Genomic DNA, 5,023 nt, shown 5'->3' with positions numbered 1-5,023 from the left:
GCCGGCACCGATGAAAGAGGACTTACAAGAACATTCCGTGACAAGGTAAATACTGAATACTGAACGTCTTTGTGAACTGCATTGCACTTCATGTCAGCAATTTTCCGTCACGCGTAAGACTTTCATCTGGAACAACCAGATCTTACTTTTTAATTAGCCTAGCATTTACTATAAGATAGCAAAAGCACTTCAACTGTGTGCGGACTACAGCCGACAAAGCTCTGTTTGAGAGTAGTAGTAGCGAGGGGCTTCACCTGACTTCACCTTTCTTGCTGAGGAGCTGCGAGAGCTGCCAGTGAAGCAATGTATTTTAAGCCTCCTTGGTCACTCATGCACGATCGTGAAGCGGCCCCTGAAACGCCTCTGGCAGCGCTCCTCAGCGCGCCAACACTCTGATACTCCTTCTCCGCATTTCTAAACCTTACTGCCGCTATGTCTGCTTCGCCGTGGGGCAAAACTGCCCTCTTTATTGTGATGCCTTCTTTGGTTCATCCAAGACACTTAGTGGTAAGTAGGTTCTTGTCTCACCTCATTTTATAAAAGGAATTTGAAAAGTGTCTAACATTATGATCGAAACTTCCTCCTGGCCCGCTGGAGAACGCACAGACTCCACCGCAGACTTCGCACGAAAATTGCGGAGCTCAATCGTTCAATAGAAACTCATGCCATCGAACTGTCCAAACGACGGTGAAAGCAATGGAAGGAAGTGTGTTACTGGGTGGATGGGCAGACGAGAGCGGGGGCCAAATGGAACCTCCTCAAACACTTACTCGACAATTCGCAAAGAAAAAGCAACCAGAGACTAGCCATTGATCGGATAGTTCATAACCAAAAGGCGGCGGGCGTATTTGAACACGTCCTCCTGCAAGAGTTGGCCGAAAAGTATCACCCACTGGCCCCTTCGGTGACAGGGATTATCTACGTTACCGGGGGGGGGGGGGGAGAGCTCACTGCCCCCTTCACGGAATGCCAAATCTTGGAGCTGCTCCAAACGCTCAAAGGTCACTCTGCACCGGGCCCGGCTGAAATCTCCAATAAGCTTCTCCGCAACTTGCACGAACACTCAGTTGCGCTGCTCACCGCGGAAGTCAATAAAATCGGGGGAACGGGCCTCGTCCCCCACACCTCGAAGACAGCCTCAGTGGTGCTCATACCGAAACCAGGCATACCTCTTGCGTCGGAGAACATGAGGCCCATCTCGCTCACGTCCTGCGTGGGCAAGGTGGCCGAACTTGTCATTCACAACCGCAAGTCTAGGCGCATAGAAACTAATGAGTTATTCGCTCACAACATGGTCGGCTTTCGGCCGGTACTCCCCACACAAGACGTCATGCTGCTTATAAAGAGGTAAATCATTGATGACGACACTAGAGACACTCGGGGTATCCTGGCTCTTGACTTGTCCAAGGCTTTTGATAACATCTCGCACTGGTTTGTGCTGGACGCCATCTCGAACTTGGGCCTGGGGCCACGATTCCATGCGTACCTTAGCTTCTTCCTCAGGGATCGCAAGGTCACTGTCAAAATAGGGAAAATTAAAATTCAAGGAACTTATATTGGGAGCGAGAGGCACCCCGCAAGGTGTGGTAATCTCTCCCCCAATGCTTAACATCACCATGAAGGGCCTCTCGGAAAGACTGGCCACAGTAAGAGGAACGGGTCACGCCCTCAACGCGGATGATATTACCGTGCGGTGCATGGGATGGTCTGATGCTGCAGCTGAGAGTGCGCTTCAAGAGGCGCTCGACATCACAGAACACTTCCTACTAGGCACGGGCCTGAGTCTGTCACCAACCAAGTGTGAACTTATATTGTATAGGCCCACCCGACAGGGGGTTAGGTGCTCCGCACCCTCACGTTAAGTTCTCATAGCCCTCTATAAGCGGGACGGACAACAAATCGCCAGAGTGGATACCATCAGGCTCCTCGGACTCATTCTGGAATCTCTCGGGGGCAACTCACAGACTGTAGCACGTGCTGAAGGACACAAAGCTGTAACTTAAGTTTCTCATGTTCCTCTACAATTTCTCGCATCATCTCCAAGACGGAGAATATGCTTAGGCTTATCCTCAGGGTCTCGAACCACCGGGGGGGGGGGAGGGTTAAGTGAGAGCAATCTCAGACTCTACCAGGCGTTTCTTATGAGCCACGTTAACTATGTAACCTCCGCGTTGCGCTGGTCTAAACAGGAAGAGGCCAAAACCGACGCCCAGATGCGCAAAAAACATCAAGCGCGTGCTGGGTTTACAATTCACTACCAGCACCGAGCGTGTCCCAGCTAGCACAAAAGTGATAGAAAACTGCTTCCATACCGATTCGCCAAGACTAAATGAACGTCTGAAAGACGCACTAAAAAATCCGTGCAGACCGTTTAGAAGGTGATAAACGGTCGTATATCGTTGCTAATGTCCGGCGGATATGACTATTGCAAGAAGTTCTAGAATCCTGCTTAAAGTAGTTTCGAAAAATCCTGTCTTGAAATGGGATTTTGTAAGACCATTAGAAGCATTCAAAAAATACAGATTGAATCCTGCTACAATCAGGATTTTGACATCCGTTTTCTTTCACCCTCCCCTCTAGCGCCCCCTCGTCTCCCTTTCCTTCCCTCTCCCCAAGCCCCTACGGCGTTTCGCCGGCCGGCGGCATGCAGGTTTGCGCTTGTGCAATACACGAAACACATACAGCAATAACATATTTTTATTGCAAAAAGTAAACACGACTAGACAAGCTAGCAATCAACATTAAATATGAGGGCCTCCGAGTAACGTCCATTACAGGTATCGACCTTGATAAACCTGGTTTCGAACAGGCTGCTGGGCTGTAGCTCCTTAATTCAGCAGGTCTTCTTACTGCAAAAACATTAGGCATGTGTAAAACGTATGTTAATTGAAGCACACTTTTCTTAGTGAACGTATAGTTTTTCAATCCATTGGCAATAAGCACTGCAATATATTGGTCCAAGCACACAGTTTTCGAGCATTCCACCTTTATTAACATGGTTCTAACTAACATTAATCGATCACAAGTGAAATTCCCTTCAGTTGCCTTGAAGACATGCTTTACACCTAACTGAAGGTGTTGCATGTACAATCGCCAACCAGTGTAAGTGTCGGCTATTTTGCTAGCTTTCAGGAGGCTGTTGTCTTGACTAGTTAACGACTGGTAGATGACAGCAGCCTCCTAAACATGTGCGAAGTAGGTGCCAATTAGCATTCAAAGAAAGGAATAGATAATGCATTCCTGATAATGTTGTACGAGAAAAGAGGTAACTGTGGCTCTGCAAAGGCACAGCTTCGGTGTGACAGCATTGTTACACCACCCCAATTTTATTTGCCACAGATCACATAGCCAATTCAGAAATGGTGCAGGCTTGAGCATATACCTAAACACCAGTATATCAAACACATCGCATACTTCAAATTGAGCAAATGTATTGCGATTCCTTAAAATAAAAGACAACAGACGAGTGCAACCTTGAGTAACAGCGACTATTTGCAGCACGGCTGCTTCAAGCATATACAGTAAGAAATTAAGTTGCTTGTAATTAAACCATTAAAATGTTGCACGCCTATGACTTGCCTGTTTGAAAACCTCCACACAATAACATTGCCAAGCACTTGTAAAGAATTTTTTTAAACAGTGAGTCATCCACACACAAGATGGGAACATAAGCCGTAATTTTCTACCCAGTTTCACTAACTTTGACCTTGGTGACATTTATAGTTACGCAATGGGTTAAAGGTTAAGCTCGTGCAGTTTATAAATCAATTATTATCTAGAGTGCTTGCATATGCAATTTATTGCTTACACCGAAATGAGCCCACACACTAAAACCCACACATGGCGCGCGGCGACGATTTCATCGCCGTTGCACTTTATACGGAATATCACGGCGACGACGACGGCGGCAAAAATGCGCTTGGAGTGCCCATATAATTTAAAAGAAAAAGAACCGCGGCGTAAATTTTTCTCTCTCAAATGGCAAGGTCGCCGTTACGTCGTCGCGCCGTAACACGCGTGTTCGAGTCGATGTCTCAACGCTGCGGCTGCGACGCAGAGGGAAGCAAGACGGACGCCCAGTCCGGCCAACGTAACTGCTCACAACCGGCCAACGCTCGCTTCAACGGCAGGAAAAGAAAGAGAGAGGGTTAAGCTGGCGCCGGGCCGGCGGCGGGCGCGCACGGAGACAGTCGAAGGTGGGGGAGCTACGAGGGAGTTGAGAGGGAGAGTGAGGGGAGCCACCGAAGCGACGGGGTCACCTCTGCTGAAGCGAAATCCGCTTCCCTGACGCCCTCCTCCCTCACCTTCGACGTGTCCGCGCGTGCCCGGCGCCGCCGTGCTGGCTCCGCCCGCTCCCTACAGCATCGTTTTCTGCGAGCGTTGGCCGACGCGGGCATCTCGTGGCCCCTACTCGCCATCTCTTTGCGCGCCGTGATATATACCGACTCTATTCGTAAGTCGTGCTGTGGTGCACGAATACTTGAGAAATAAGTCCTTCCTTTAATTCGAACAAACTTTCGGGCTCCTTCGAGTTCGAATTATCGAGATACGACTGTATATGTGTCACGCTGAAAATTTAATTCGTACGACTTTAATATGAAATAACAATTACCTGGGTTCTTGGAGTTCAGGAGTTTCGTGGTGGCCCTTTGGGCGGCGGCGTTTTCGTCTGCCGCTTTCGGCACCTGTAGAGGGTACATGATCGGTGTCTTCACCCTCACGCGCCTTCTCTCTAGCACGTAGGTATGTGCCTGCATAGTAAGTTACAAAAAAACTCTTTCTTGTTATGCTGATAAACTCGGAGTATCTATGTTTATAATGTAACAGCAGTGCCTATTACAACTGTATATTGGAATTTTCTTTTTTTTACCAGAATTTTGTTACTGCACAGACTTGCAAAAAGAAAACGCCAGTGCGACCTCAAAATTTATTTGTTGCATGACTGAAGCCAAAAAATGTTAGGTATCCTAAAAAAGATGCTGTAAATAGCTACACTGTCGGATTATGTTACAAAAAACAAGGC

The sequence above is a fragment of the Dermacentor silvarum genome, chromosome 9 (genome assembly GCF_013339745.2).
Source record: "Dermacentor silvarum isolate Dsil-2018 chromosome 9, BIME_Dsil_1.4, whole genome shotgun sequence".
Classification (NCBI taxonomy): domain Eukaryota; kingdom Metazoa; phylum Arthropoda; class Arachnida; order Ixodida; family Ixodidae; genus Dermacentor; species Dermacentor silvarum.
The sequence above is the reverse complement of the archived record's forward strand: the minus strand, read 5'-3'. Positions refer to the sequence as shown.